The sequence below is a fragment of the Sphaeramia orbicularis genome, chromosome 15 (genome assembly GCF_902148855.1).
Source record: "Sphaeramia orbicularis chromosome 15, fSphaOr1.1, whole genome shotgun sequence".
Taxonomy (NCBI): Eukaryota; Metazoa; Chordata; class Actinopteri; order Kurtiformes; family Apogonidae; genus Sphaeramia; species Sphaeramia orbicularis.
The window spans coordinates 49,874,705-49,891,758 of record NC_043971.1 but is presented as its reverse complement, the minus strand read 5'-3'; positions in this window follow the sequence as shown (position 1 = coordinate 49,891,758).

Sequence of the window (17,054 nt, the reverse complement as noted above, 5' to 3'; positions counted from 1 at the left end):
TCACAATTCTTAATAGCAACAGAACATCAAGATAATTTAATATGAATATGTTAATGATACTTGAGTGGAAATCGCATTCAACATGATGAAATAATTGCAGCTCATGCTCAGAGATAGTGTAGAGGGTAACAATGAATGAAGATAACCTTTATGTATCCACAAGTAGAAGCCACTGAGGTTAATGACCACAAATCTGGAGTTAATCGATGTGTGAGGAACTTCCCATGGGTTCTCATCAGCTGCACATGAAATTATACACCATGTCATCCAATAATAACAATAATAGGATCATGAGTTTTCACAGTGAATATTCTGTTCAGTTTTTTTTTTTTTTAACATGAATATGAAAGAATGTTTAGAGCAGCTTCTGTTTCTGTGTTTCCTCTTTGGTTCTTTACTGAACAGTAGCTCCTTTTCCATGGTCCATCTGAGCTAAACTGTCCCCATATTTATATAAATGTGTTCCAAACACAAGTGTGTAATGTTGGTTTGTCCATTCAATCCCAAATGTGCTGATGAGTTTCTTTCTTCTGGTAGATGTCAGTGTCAGTCCTTCCATAAACAGGAACAGAAATCTGTGTTGTTTCGAATCTCGAATGCTGGTTCCCCCTCTATCTCCTCCTAAATTCTAAACTGTTTGGGTTTCCTCACGTGTCTCTTCTTCTTCTCGTGTTGTAACATCCATTTTTCTGTTTTTTGGTCATGTGACTCTAGTTGCACTAAAAGGTCTTTCCATTACAGTTTTGTGCGATTATACCACTTTTGTTATGCCCGAAAAACCACCTCTAACAAGAACAAAAACTTTTCATCAAAAAAAAAAAAAAAAGTTTTTTGGCGAAATTGCTGTTTTTCCACTAGACGAAGTTTTATGCACAAATTACATTCACACAATTAGAGGGTCAATGGAAAAGAGACTACTGACTCTAAAAGGAACAATAGAAGGAGAAGGTTATGATGATAATACTAAAACATTCCTGCGATTTCACTAAACCTTTTCAAACATGTTCAGCTCCAAAGTGTTTCCTGGTAAAGTTGACCTCTTCTGAACACATATGTAAACATGACAGTTACAGAATTATACAGAACATCTGTCTCTGACATCACAGCTTTATCCTTTAGCCTTCAAAGACACCAGATCCGTGAGCGTCCAAACAGAAAAGTTCACTGCAGTTGAAAAGCCTGAGCCGGGAAGAGCCTCAAACCATTATTACCTCCGCCAGGAGGTATTGTGATCACTTTGTGTGTTTGTTTATTTGTTTGTTTGTTTGTTAGCAACTTTATGGGAAAACTATTCCAACCATCTTTACCAAATTGTCCCCACAGATAGGCCTAGGCCCTGGGACCAACCCATTAAATTTTGGGCAAAGTAGGCCAAAGTTCAAGGTCGCACCAAGGTCAAAAAATCTCCAATTTTCCTATCTCTCATCATTGAGCAATTTTCCAAAATTCATAAAAAATTCAAAACGACTCCGATTAGCCTCCAATTTGATCCACCCGTAGCTTAGAACAGTATCTTGTATCTGGCATAAAATTGTCCACATCCACTGTGGAATGTGGACTCTGTGGACATTTCAGTTTAACACTGAAAATCCCATTTACCACACATTTTTCATTATAACTCAACAAATATTGATTGGAATTTATCTTCTCTTAAAATTAAAGTTCTATAAATAAAATAAATAAATAAATAAAAACTACAGACCACCTGTACTGAAGACCTATAGTTCAAATCTTTTAATTCAATCAAACTATAACTATAAAAATTTAAAACCTATAAAAATGTATTACCATGTTTGACCACAGTTTTTCTGCTGTATGGAGCAACTTTGAAACTGTTTAATTTAAAAAGAAATAGTCGATCCACACATGCACACCGTTCAGGGTGCTTTGGCGGAGGTTTGCGTTCTCTGAACACTTGTTTGAGTTGTTATAGTTTCTTTTCCAGAGGCGTCTTTTCACCGGTGTTCACTCCGCAGATCGACAAATTCACAACACAGTCTTCGCACTACCATTATTATATCAAACTACCTGCAGCCGTATGGCCTGTGTGTACTGAGAGAGAGAGAGAGAGAGAGAGAGAGAGAGCGATGTATGGGACAGAGGTACTCATGGACCACTCTACTAACTCTGTACTAAATGGTTGGTTCATAGGAAAGTGCAAACAGACATTTTGTGTTTTGGAAAAAATTGGAAAAGAATAATAAATTTAGTTTCATTTTTGTGTCCCCTGGGACTCATTTGTTCACATTTTTTTGCATCCTTTTCTAATTTTAGAACACGGGGTAGATGAAGCATGGGTCGATCTGGAGTTATGGTCCGTTTCATTCAGTTTGGCGCTTAAAGGGTTAATTTAATGGTTATTGTAATGGTTGGGTACAGCATCCAAGACATAAAGATGTGAAGTGATGAGCATCATAAATGATCCAAAAAGATGTGATGTTATATTTGATATTCTTGAGCAAGGAACCCCAAACGGCAACATTTTCCGCCAAACTGAGATTCAAGGATTCTTTATTGTTATCCATCATGAGTCATGAACAATGGAATGTAGAGCTCAGAGTGTCAGTAAAATAAAGTAAAACACAATAAACACTGTAAAATGTTATAGGTATAATATAAATATAACCACCTCTGTTTAATAAATACATGAACAAATCCAATCATAATAAAAGTGTGTAAAGGTTAGCAGCTTTAAAAAGTAGAAGAAGCACAAAAAGCAGTTCAGTAAAAGCAGCAGCGAGTACCTTCCCACGAGTTTGAGTCTAAAACTATATGAAAACACACATTATAGTTTAATAGTGTCAGAGTTTGAAGGAGGCGGACTCCCATAATGCAACAGACTTTAATCCACCACAAACCAAAGGTAAACTGATAGAAGTCTGTCGGACTGGGGTTGATTTGCATAGATATGGGGTTCATTTAGTTAATGGATTATTTTTGCTCTGAGTCTTACTCCCTTTTTGTTTTGTATTTGATATATTTTGCTTATTTGCATGGATATTTTCCCCATTTGTAGTGTATTTAGTTGATGGATTCTCAGGCCTTTTCTGTAATAACCAGACACTATTTTTAAATTTTTAGATTTCTCTCCTCTTTTTTTTCCAGTAGGTTTTACTTTGTGCTTTAGCTTTCATTATTACTTTTTAACCCTGATTTGTGCCTCTGTGCTTTTGTGTTTCCCGTGCGGATTCATGACAGTATCAATGGTAGCGTCGCCATAGCAACATGAGTAAAGCCAGCGGCGGAGCTCCAGCCCAGGAGAACCGTCTTCATAAAAACACTCAAATGTTTCCTGAAGCGCTCGTAAACCAAGACAGATTCAGTCTCTGAAACAAGTTGGCACCGAGCAGAAACTTCAGGGTTACAGATTTAACAGCTGAGTGGAGGAGGGTTTAAAGGAGCAGGACGTGAAGTTTACAGGCAGATTTGAACTGGACACAGCTCACAACTAGGGCTGTGTGTTGGCAAAAATCTGGCGGTACCATACAAATTACAATACTAGGATTACTAGGGGTGTAAGAAAATATCGGTTCTGCAATACATCACAGTATTTCATTTCACAATACTGTATCGATATTAAAAAGTACTGTATCGATATTTTTAGGTATTTATTCAAATGCAGATATAGCAAAGGTTCATTTTTGTTTTTTGTTTTTCTTTATTGTTTATCCATCCATCCATCCATCCATCCTTCCATTATCCAGGGCGGGGTCGCAGGGGCAACAGTCTAAGCAGGGATGCCCAGACTTCCCTCTCCTTGGACTCCTCCTCCAGCTCTTCCGGGGGGACCCCGAGGCGTTCCCAGGCCAGCCAAGAGACATTGTCTCTCCAACATGTCCTGGGTCTTCCCTGAGGCCTCCTCCCAGCGGGACATGCCCGGAACACCTGCCCAGGGAGGCGTCCAGGAGGCATCCGAAACAGATGCACGAGCCACCTCAGCTGGCCCCTCTCAATGTGGAGGAGCAGTGGCTCTACTCCGAGCTCCTCCCTGGTGACTGAGCTCCTCACCCTATCCCTAAGGGTGCGCCCAGACACCCTGCGGAGGAAACTCATTTCGACCGCTTGTATCCGGGATCTGGTCCTTTCGGTCATGACCCAAAGCTCATGACCATAGGTGAGGGTAGGAACGTAGATTGACCGGTAAATCAAGAGCTTCACCTTTCGGCTCAGCTCCTTCCTCACCACAACTGACCGATACAACGACCGCGTCACTGCAGACGCTGCACCGATCCATCTGTCAATCTCACGCTCCATCCTTCCCTCACTTGTGAACAAGACCCCAAGATACTTGAACTCCTCCACTTGGGGCAAAGACTCCTCACCGACCCGGAGAGGGCAAACCACCTTTTTCCGGTCGAGAACCATGGCCTCGGACTTGGAGGCGCTAATCCTCATCCCACTCGCTTCACACTCGGCTGCAAACCGCCCCAGGGCACGCTGAAGGTCCAGGTTCAATGAGGCCAACAGGACAACGTCATCTGCAAAAAGCAGAGACGAAATCCTGTGGTCCCCAAACCGGACCCCCTCCAGCCCCTGGCTGCGCCTAGAAATTCTGTCCATAAAAATAATGAACAGAACTGGTGACAAAGGGCAGCCCTGCCGGAGTCCAACATGCACCTGGAACAGGTCTGTCTTACTGCCAGCAATGCGAACCAGGCTCCTGCTTCGGTCATACAAAGACCAGACTGCCCTTAACAAAGGGCCCCACGGTCGAACGCCTTCTCCAGATCCACAAAACACATGTGGACTGGTTGGGCGAACTCCCATGAAGCCTTGAGCACCCGATGGAGAGTATAGAGCTGGTCCAGCGTTCCACGACCAGGACGAAAACCGCATTGTTCTTCCTGGATCTGAGGTTCGACTATCGGTCGGATCCTCCTCTCCAGCACTCTGGAATAGACTTTCCCCGGGAGGCTGAGGAGTGTGGTTGGAGCACATCCTCTGGTCCCCCTTCTTAAAAAGGGGGACCACCACCCCGGTCTGCCAATCCAGAGGTACTGTCCCCGAGGTTACAGAGACGTGTCAGCGAAGACAGTCCCTGCACATCCAGAGACTTGAGGTACTCAGGGCAAATCTCATCCACCCCCGGTGCCCTGCCACCAAGGAGCTTGCCAATCACCTCGGTGACTTCAGCTTGGGTAATGGACGAGTCCACATCTGAGACCTCAGCCTCTGCTTCCTCCGTGGAAGACGTGACAGCGGGATTGAGGAGATCCTGGAAGTATTCCTTCCACTGTCCGACAACATCCCCAGTTGAGGTCAGCAGCTCCCCACTTCCACTGTAAACAGTGTTGGTGGCGCACTGCTTTCCCCTCCTGAGGCGCCGGATGGTTTGCCAGAATTTCCTGGAGACCGACCGATAGTCCTTTATTTTTTATATCTTATTTATTATTATCTAACACTGTTTTATTAAATAATGCTTATTTGAAGCATCCTGAAAGCACTTTTTACTGTTTCAGTGGCAGATTCCTGTGTTCCTTTGTTGGGATTGTACAAAAATAATGTTATAATTTAAGTTTTAACAGTGGAAGATTTTGTGATATCGCATTAGATCCTGCTGTGATCAAATAAAAATGTGCTTATTTGTACATATTTCTGGTGTAATTCAATTCTTCCAGGAAAAAAAATCTTTGAAAAAAACAAAACCAATAAAAAAAAATTGCCTTTTTAACAGTATCATGATTAGGGATGCAAATTATCAATTAATTCATTAATCGTTAGTTGGTTGCCCTTATCGGTCGATTAACAATTAATTGATAAGCTGCGATTTTTCTAAGAACCTGAATTTCTTTTCAATACAGTCTATAAGAATAAAAGTTAAATATAGCTAATATTTATATACTTCATGAAAAAAACATGTCATATTCCTTAATGATTGATGTATTGAACCATTGGATACAGTCAGTGTTTCCTGTGGAATTCATCTGTTGATGTGTGGAATGGGGGGTGCACGTGCGTGTGTTTCACTGGTGGGTGGGTGCACGCGTGTGCGTTTCATCGGGGGGGGATACTCGCATGCACGCAGTACAGCCTAGGTATGTATGCGTGTTGGTTGGTAAGCGCTCGTGTGCGTGCGTGTGTGCGTCACTGTCCATCCTACTTCTAATACTATGGGGGTACGGTGCAGTCTGTGCCCCCGCAGAAGTGAAAGTGAAACTTTTTGTACATTTATCTTTTCCCCACCTCCTGAAGCTTCGCAAATGCATTACATACCTGTGGCCCGAATCAGGAGCCTGGAGGATGTTTTTAACTTCTGTCTCACTGACCGTGGACTAGACCAACCTCCAGGGGAAACGCTCTGATTCCGACCCTGCATTTTATACATCCATTTTTGTAGTTGTTTACAAATGTATAGTGAAAATTAAAACCTAGAAAAGCATTTTCAGTGAAGACATGAAGATAATTCTGATTCCACTGTTTACTGTTATTTATGAGTGAATAATCATAAACACTAATGGGATAATAATGAGCTCCACCACCCAAACTGATGTCATTTCACATGAGGGAATGAGAATAATGATGGGCAAGAGGAGGAGGAGGAGGTCTGTTTTCATTCGTAGGTGTTTGTCTGTGGCTCTGAACTACCTTAGTGTGTTCTAGACCAATAGAAAGAACCCAAACTCAGGTCAAAGATGACGGTTAAATGTTGTGTTTTTGTGTTTGGTTTGTGTATTTCTAGAACACCAAGGACAGAGGTCTACATTGGCTGAGGGGGAGGGGTAGAAATGGGTGGAGCTTAGAGCAGCAGAGTGCAGTCAGTGAGAGAGACATGGAGGATTTGTATGACTTTAATCAGCATTTTAGCGAGATTTTAGTGGTGAATTCTTGTAATTGTATATAAAAGTGATAAGGGCTGTAAGAAAATATTGGTTCTGCAATATATTGCAATATTTCATTTCACAATACTGTATCGATATTAAAAATGTACTGTATTGATATTTTTAGGTATTAATTCAAATGCAGATATTGTGGAGGTTCATTTTTGGGTTTTTTTGTTTTTCTCTTTTGTTTCTATTTTATTTATTATTCTTTAACACTGTTTTATTAAATAATGTCAGTTCCTTTGTTGGGATTGAACTAAAATACTGTTCTGATGTTAGTTCTGAACTAATAGAATATGAACATTTGAACAGGATCTTAAACTGTAATGTCTGTAAAACAGAATTTCAGTTTGAACACAGGAACATTTTATGATATAACATTAGATCCTGTTGGGATCAAATAAAAATGTGTTTAGTATTTGTGCAGATTTCTGGTGTAATTCAGTTCTTCAAGGAAATAATCATTTGAAAAAACAAACAAAAAAATTGCCTTTCATGATATACGGTGATATATCGTATCGTGATCCTCGTATTGTGATTTGTATCGTGTCACCAGATTCTTGCCAGTACACACCCCTAATAGTAATAGTGCTGTTTTGAAGTGTGTTTTGCTGTGAGTCACTTTTTTTCACTTTTTCTTCACTGTTTTCATCTGTATTTTTTTGTTTGTATAGTTCAGTGATAGTTGTATTTTAGCTGCTGTATCACACAGGCTAAAAATAACTAGAAGTAACTGAAAATAAGAAGAAGAACATGGCCACAGAATTAGCTAGATCAGGGGTGTCAAACATTCGGCCCGGGGGCCAAATCCAGCCCGCCAAAGGGTCCAGTCCGGCCCGTAGGATGAATTTGTGAAATGCAAAAATTACACTGAAAATATGAACCATTTTAGTTCAGGTTCCACATTCAGACCAACTCAATCTCAAGTGGGTCCGACCAGTACAATACAATTATAATAACCCATAAATAATGAAAACTTGAAATTTTTCTTTTCGTAAATGCAAACATTTTCATGTGATTTTACTGTGTTTACACTAAAACAAACTATCATTTCTCATAAAAAAAAAAGAATAACTTGAGCAAATATGAAACTGAAATGTCTTAAGAAGTGCAATTTTAACAATATTCGGCCTGTTATGAAATGTTTTGTGTATTTGTAGAACTGCTGTGATCTGTAAGTTATAATGTACACGTGTAAATGATAAACTGAAGCATAAAATTGTTAAAATTGCACATATTTTTCATAAGAAATTTTTCAGTTTGTTTCTTTTATTCACATTGTTTTAAAGGATAGTTTTTAGATGTAAACGTTTTTATAATGTAATTTTACTTTTTTCACCTTAAAACATGTAGAAAAGTTTAGAGTTCACATTGTCTATATATTATTATTTTACTGGTCCGGCCCACTGCGGATCGAATTTGGCTAAATGTGGCCCCTGAACTAAAATGAGTTTGACACCCCTGATCTAGATTAACACAAATGTTTGAACACATGTAAAATAGTTGAAAGTTTATTCTATAATCTCATAAAATTTCTTTCTGAAAACTTTATATAATCAATTTTCTTTTTTCTTTTTCTAGTTTTTTTTTTTTTTTTTTTTTTTACTGTAAAACATTGTTTTAAGCATTTATGAGATATAATAGTGATAATTAACGGACAGATATTCAAGCTAGGTTCTTCCTGAAAAAAAGGTGTAAAAGAATTGAAGAAAAAAAGCCATTTTCTGACGCTTTTATTGCAAAAAGAACATTAAGAAATACAGGCCAACATTTTCATGGAAATAAAAACTTCCTTAATCAGTGTAAAAGACAAATATCTGAAGTCAGAGTTGGACTGTCTTGGATGGACGTATGTGTTTTTCCTCTGTCCTCTCCATCCAGTCATTCCTCATTCTTCATTCTTTATCATTCCGTGCCTCTGTTCGTGGCTCATCTTCTTCCCTCTTTGAAGTGTTGCTTTGAGATTTTCATGCAATCGATCCTGTATCGAATCCACACTGTTGTGTTTTCTGGGCTTTTTCTCAAATATGTTCTTCTCCCACCACCTCGGCGGAAGCAGTCCAGAGAAAGTCCTGCTTTTCACGCTTTAAGACCAGACTTCAAATGCAGCCGCTATAGAAATAAATATTTAGACTGGATGGTGTAAACGTCTGACCGAAGCAGTGAGCGGTGAGTGGGAGGATGAGTGTGACAGAAGCTGTAAAACGAAGCAGGACACTGCGGCCTCCCCACACACACAAACACACACAAACACACACACTAACACACACAAACACACACACTGGAGCACAAACACAAACGCACTCACAAACAAACACACACAAACACACACAAACACACACACAAACACACACAAACACACACACTAACACACACAAACACACACACTGGAGCACAAACGCACTCACAAACAAACACACACAAACACACACACAAACACACACACAAACAAACGCACACACACAAACACACACACTGGAGCACAAACACAAACGCACACACAAACAAACACACACACAAACACACACAAACACACACACACACAAACACACACACTGGAGCACAAACACAAACGCACTCACAAACAAACACACACAAACACACACACAAACACACACTGGAGCACAAACACACAAACACACACACACACAAACAAACGCACACACACAAACACACACAAACACACACACTGGAGCACAAACACAAACGCACACACAAACAAACACACACACAAACACACACAAACACACACACACACAGACACACACTGGAGCACAAACACACACACAAACACACACAAACAAACACACAAACACACACAAACACACACACTGGAGCACAAACACAAACGTACACACAAACAAACACGTACACAAACACACACAAACACACACTGGAGCACACACACACTAACACACACACAAACAAACACACACAAACACACACACATAAACACACACACACACACACTGGAACACACACACTGGAGCACAAACACACACACACACACACACACACACACACACACACACACACTGGAACACAAACACTGGAGCACAAACACACACACACACACTAGAACACACACACTGGAGCACAAACACACACACGCACACACACACACACACACACACACACACACACACACACACTGGAGCACAAACACACACACACACACACACTGGAACACAAACACTGGAGCACAAACACACACACACACACACACACTGGAGCACAAACACTGGAGCACAAACACACACACACATACACAAACACACACACACACACACACACTGGAGCACAAACACACACACATACACAAACACACACACACACATACACACACACACACACACACACTGGAGCACAAACACTGGAGCACAAACACACACACACACACACACACACACACACACACACACACACACACACACTGGAGCACAAACACTGGAGCACAAACACACACACACACACATACACACACACACACACACACACACACACACTGGAACACAAACCCTCCACACAGATTTCAGTGAATTTGTCTGTTTGGTAAAATGCTGTTCCTCACACATTGTTTATCCATTTTTATGGCTCATTCTGGTTCTCTTGGGGTGTCTCTTATGCCAAAACAACTGCAATCAATTCTGTTTGTCAGCGTGAGGGAAGGCCAAGGAAACCGTCCACCCCACCCCACCCCCCCCAATCACAGCCCGATTGTAGCGTCCACTTCTCGGACAAGGCATTTGAAGGAATAAGCAGCTGATTATCACTTGCGAAACGCTTTTCTTTCAGCGTTCTTATCAGAGTGTGTGTGTGTGTGTGTGTGTGTGTGTGTGTGTGTGTGTGTGTGTGTGTGTGTGTGTGTGTGTGACCTTCAGGAGGGAGGACAGAGCCATCAGAATAAATTGCTGCCTGCCGCCATCGTCGGGCTCAAAGTCGTGTCGGCGGTGGTGACGGCGCTGTGTGATTTCATCTATATCTGTAATGAACACGGATGGATGATCGACAGCAGCGACGGTTAGAACCAGGTTCTGCAGAGACACAGACGGAAACGAGACCCAAAAAGAAGTTATGGGTTTAGATCAGAGGAGTTAAACAGGCACCACATGGACAAAAGTATGTGGACATGGGGGATTCAGGTGTTTGTTTTCTAACAAAACAATAATCACTAATGTCAGAATAGAGTTTTATATTATGGGATAGATATCAGTGCATTGGTTCGTTTGGGTTCGATTATTATCTTTGTTTCCAGAGATGGTTTGGACTGAATTTATATCAACATTAATTTTGTTGGGTTTTTTTAATCCATGACTCTGATTTTAAATGTTCTTCCTCTAAATTTCTATAATATTTTTCCTGCTCTGATGGTAAATAATAATTTTCTACCACATCGAAGCATCTACTTTCTTTATTTTGTGTATTTTGATCATTTTGATGCTCTTTTCTACATTTTTGTTCATTTTGAGGCTTTTCTTGTTAGTCTTTTTTTTTTTTTTATTATTGTGTTCATTTTTATTATTACCTCTGCCAGGAGGTATTGGGATCACTTAGCTTTGTGTTTTTGTGTGCATGCATGCGTGTGTGTTTGTTTGTTTGTGTGTTTGTTTGTTTGTTTGTTTGTTTGTTTGTTTGTTTGTTTGTTTGTTAGCAGGATAACTAAAAAAGTTATGGACAGATTTTCATGAAATTTTCAGGAAATGTTGATACTGGCACAAGGAAGAAATGATTAAATTTTGGTGGTGATCAGGGGTGGGGGGGCAGATCTATCTTGGCGGAGGTCTGCACTCTCCGAGTGCTTTTCTTGTTATTAATTTTGTTGCTCATTTTATATATATATATATATATATATATATATATATATATATATATATATATATATAGCCTTTATTTAGCAGTATCATGATGTATTGTGATATATCATATTGTGATCCTAGTACTGTGATTTGTATCATGACGCCAGGTTCTCGCCGATACACACCCCTAATCAGAACCAGTCAAATAAGAACAGAATAACATATAAATAATAACAAATACAAATTATTGTCTTTGTTTTAGTGTAAAAAAAAAAAAAGTAAAATGACATGAAAATATTTACATTTACAAACTATCCTTTAACAAAAATTTGAATAACCTGAACAAATATGAATAACCTGAACTGTCTTCATATAAATCAGTGTATTTGTTCCAGTATTCAGTCTGTTATTAAATGTTGTGTGTATTTGTAGATGCACTGTTTCTGTATGTTAGAATGAACTGAGGCTGAATATTGGTCCAATTACACTGATTTTTCTTTATAGTTTCCAGGTTGTTCATGGTTGGTCATTTTATTCACATGTTTTTGAAGGATACTTTATAGATGTAAACATTTCCACCGTTATTATAATTATTATTGTATTGGTTCTGATCCACTTTAGATCATTTTGGTCTGAATGTGGAACCTGAACTAACATGAGTTTAACGTCCCTGCTATAGATTAAGCCATAAAATAGTCCAATATATCATTCAGAAAAAGCCCTTTGGATCTATACAGTCATTGATCCCAGTGCAGCTCCAGCAGAAGCCCAATAACCAGGACAGACGGACGCCGGTGACCCCTCCCACCGACGCCAGGTCACAGTCCATCATGGAGCTGGAGGAGGTGAACGTCAGCACATCGTGTCCGTTCATCCAGCGCTCACTCACTGTCTGTCCGATCCACGCCTCAGCCACCGTCATCCTCTGGAACATATGGGCTTTTTTCTGCACACTGCACCAGATCCCCAGAGTAGATGAGACGGCCACGTCTTTAAACGCAATAACTAACATTTGTACTGGCCCCCGAGCGCTAAATGACCGTCATCCATCTGCAGAGGAGCCGACAGCGTGTTGATCAATACCAATGAGTGCGCCGTCACTTTGTCAGCTGCTGATATTTCTCACTTTCCAAATGTTCCGCTCCAGTTTTGGAACCATAATCACATTTTTCAGTTGTGCAACAAAGGAGAGCAGAGAGGAAGTGACCAGTAAATCTAACAAAAATACTAGCAGAAGTCTGTGGAAGTTAGAAAATCAACCCAAGAGAATGGGATTTAAAGCAACACTGTGGAACTTCAGCTCACAGGGTCCCCCTACAGTCCATATGAATGAATGAATGAATGATCCCATGAATGAATGAATGAATGAAAGCTTTATTTTGAACATGCTGACAGTGAAATCAAAAGAAAAATCAACCAACAAAATATAAGTACTGGTACATAAATGCAAACAAATAAGATAAGATAAGCAAACAAACAAACAAACAAATAAATAAATAAATGAAATGATACATGCTCGAAAAGGAGTAGGAAGAAGTAAAAACTTATGTACTCCTACCCCCAATTTCTATTCCTTATGATCACTTTTTAGTAATTATTATTTTGTATGAATATCAAAACAACAACAAAACAATATCACACATCCTTTTTCCTGTATGCACTAATATGATATGATGAATACCCATTTACAACTTATCATACCAGATATGAATAAAACCAAACCAAAACGGTACTGTCTGTAAGAACTGTGGCCAAACATGGATCTGGGTCAAACTCACGCATCTGTTGACAAACCACTGCTGACAGGGCTGTGTGTCTGCAAGAATCTGGAGATACAATACAAATCACAACACTAGGATTACAATACGATATATCACCATATATTATGATACTGTTAAAAAAGCAATTTTTTTAATTTTTTTTTTTTTAAATGGTTATTTCCTGGAAGAATTGAATTGCACCATAAATCTGCACAAATACTAAACACATTTTTATTTGATCATAACAAGATCTAATGTTCTATCACAAAATGTTCCTGTGTTCAAACTGAAATTCTGTTTTACAGAAATTACAGTTTAAGATCCTGTTCAAATGTTCATATTCTACAAGTTCAGAACTAACATCAGAACATTATTTTAGTTCAATCCCAACAAAGGAACTAACAGTATTTCATAAAAGAGTGTTAAATAATAATAAATAAAATATAAACACAAAAGAAAAACTAAAAACAAAAATGAACCTCCGCCATATCTGCATTTGAATAAATACCTAAAAATATTGATACAATACTTTTTAATATCGATACAGTATCATGAAATGAAATATCGCAATATATTGCAGAACCAATATTTTCTTACACCCCATAATTTATGTCTGTTAAACTTCCTGAAGCAAAACAATTAATGTGTTCAGGTAATGTAGTCTTACAGCATTTATACAAACTGTTTTATTTATAAAAATATCAGAAACCAAAAAATGTTTATCATGTCAGGGACTGACTATAAAACAGTTTGGACCAAAACAGAAGGAAATGATTTAATAAGACGAACTGAAACAGATGAAATACAGAAGAGTTTAGATTAGAATAGACCCAACAGGACCAGGTCCAACAGAACCAGGGGCTCGTTTCTGGGTTACATAGTGAACGCGACACAAACAGTGAGCAAACAAGGGGTCGGCAAACGCAGAGGCTTAACGAACGCAAAATCCGTTTCTGCGCTCATTGCGTTTGCTAAGCCATCGTTCGCTCACTATTTGCGTTCAAGGGTGCGCTAAACAGGTGCGTTCACTATTTAACCCAGAACAACACCTCCACTGCCACTGTTTCTAGTCAGCTGATCTGACAGCATTATGGTTAGAATGAAGAACTATTATAGGACATCTGTGAGCCCAGATCTGTGACCTCCTCCCTTACCCTCACCTGTCTGGATGCACCTCCTCACCCTCATCCGTCTACAGATGGACCCCCTCAGCTGTCTGCATGTACCCCCACCCCCACCCCCACCCCACACACACACTGAACTGAACTGAATTATTTACACATATATGTGGTGCGTCCGGCTGGACGTCTAAGGATGACCCCAGTTATTCCGCTCTGGTGACTTTATTAACAGAACTTTAAATGGTCACTGTTGGTCGTAACCACGGCAACAACAGGACAAACAGATTGTATAGAAAAACTGAACGCTGTTCCGTTCCCCTCATCCACATGTTTATATCTCATTAGGCACATGCACACACACACACACACACACACACACACACACCCCTGCTGGTGTGTGTGTCACCAGTTCACTGGCTCTGGTCCCATACGGTTCTCATTCATTCATTCATTCATCTCTCAAAGCCACACACACTTTGTCCTGAACTAATCTATATTTATCCATAAATCGATAGAGAATAAAATTCAGTGAGCAGATCAGTCCTCACTTGGTAAATTTGTTTTTATCAGTGCAAAATGTCCATGGGAAAAATTTGATATCATTAAAGATATTGTGAAACTTGTGTTAAAAATCTTCTTTTTCAAATGTTAATATTTCAAAGGAAATACATGACAGAAACGAAGTGAAATGAAGCTATAAGAATACATCCTCCTTCTAACGCGGCCCTCCGAGGTCTGCATTAAAATCAGCCCTGGAAGGAGGAACTGGACGAGTGCACACTTTTAACCAACTAGCCCAGAAACAGGATAGCGCATTTTGCGTTGCGTTAGTTGTTAGCGAACAAAGAATGAGCCCAGAAACGGGACAGCGCAAAATGCGTTAAATGGACGTATTTTGTGTTGTGCTGGGCTTAACGATTTAACGAGCTAATGCAGAAACGAGCCCCAGGTCCAACAGAACCAGTTCCAACATTACTAGGTCCAACAGTACCAGGTCCAACAGGGCCAGGTCCACCAGTAACAGGTCCAGGTCTCCTTCCTAGTCCACCAGTACCAGGTCCAGGTCTCCTTCCTAGTCCACCAGTACCAGGTCCAGGTCTTCATCCCTCCTCCCCAAAGATGGTCCAATATTTACCCTAGTCCCTCCTCTTATTTGAGCCCTCTCAGTCTTTCTTTTCTTTGGGTGTTTTCAGTCTGGGGATCTGGATCCGTACCATACCTGGGTACGTTCACACCTTTTGATAAGGACTAACATTAGAACAGGACTAGATTTAATTCATTTATTTTTTGTTTTTGTAGTACTAGTGTCAGAAAACATCTTTTTTTTGTCAGTTCTTTTGCACTTTCAGCAGCAAAAGACAAATTATGTGTTTTTTGAACATTTAGATCCCACAGACAAATTTCTTTTTCAGGTTTCAAACTGAAAAACTTTAGAAACCAGTGCTGTAACATATCATTTCTATTTCATATTAATTCATTGAATGTTCCCGTTTCGTGGCTGAACACACTGTTATTGGCTGAATCTGTTTCCATTGCACTTATTCACATTTACTTTATATTCAAACATCACCTTTATCATCTGTCCTGAGGGTAAAAACATATTTGCAGTTTTCCCATTCAGGACATTTCAAATACAGATAAAAACAGTCCATGGAAAAGAATCTGGTGATTCAGTTGGATATGAATTTTAAAAAATCTACCTTTCAGTAAACACAGCCTTAAAGTTCCACCTTCTGCTCTGACAGACCATATTATTCTGAGCTGAACATTGATTCCATATGGTTTGATATGGGATGTCTTGGAGTTTGTTTTTTTTTTAGGGACCAAGCAGAAAGGTGAGGCCCTCTCACTCACTGAGTGAGAGGCCTTGCCTTGAAGCAAGGCCCTATTGTTTTTCGTTCATTTTTATATTATACTTCCGTCAGTTTAAACTGGATTTTGACCCCCTAAACATGCTCAAAAATGCACCAAACTTTGCACACATGCATGTCAGGTCCGGCGAAAAATTTGATAAAATATAAAAATTAACCCCATAGGTGCTCTCTAGCGCCATCTATGTGAAAAAAAAGTTAACAGCCCTAGTGGCCAGTAGGAATGTCGTACAGACATGAAACCAGCGACAAAATGTTTGTTGGATGAAGCACTACAAATGATACACTGATGCCCCTGACCTAGCTCCAACAGGAGGTTCGCAATATGCCTTTCAAAATAAAATTTCTAAAACTAACTCGTCTGACACCATTTGTCATATTGACTTCTAAATAGCACCAAAAGATAGAGTGAACCCTTCCCAAAAAAGTGATCTCGCAACTTTTTCAGAACTGCCTTGTTTTGTTTTTTTTTAGGAGCCCGGAAAGTTGCAATGTCTGGAACTCATTTTTCACTTTGGACTTTTTCCCCACATGTTATATATTTATATGTTCAGGAGACTCACCACAACTCTCACATGCAAAAATTTTTCAGATAGGATGTACGGCTATGGATTTATTGAAATGTGTTTATTTTTTATACTTTTTCCACTTTAAACTGCCATTTGACCCCCTTAACCTGCTCAAA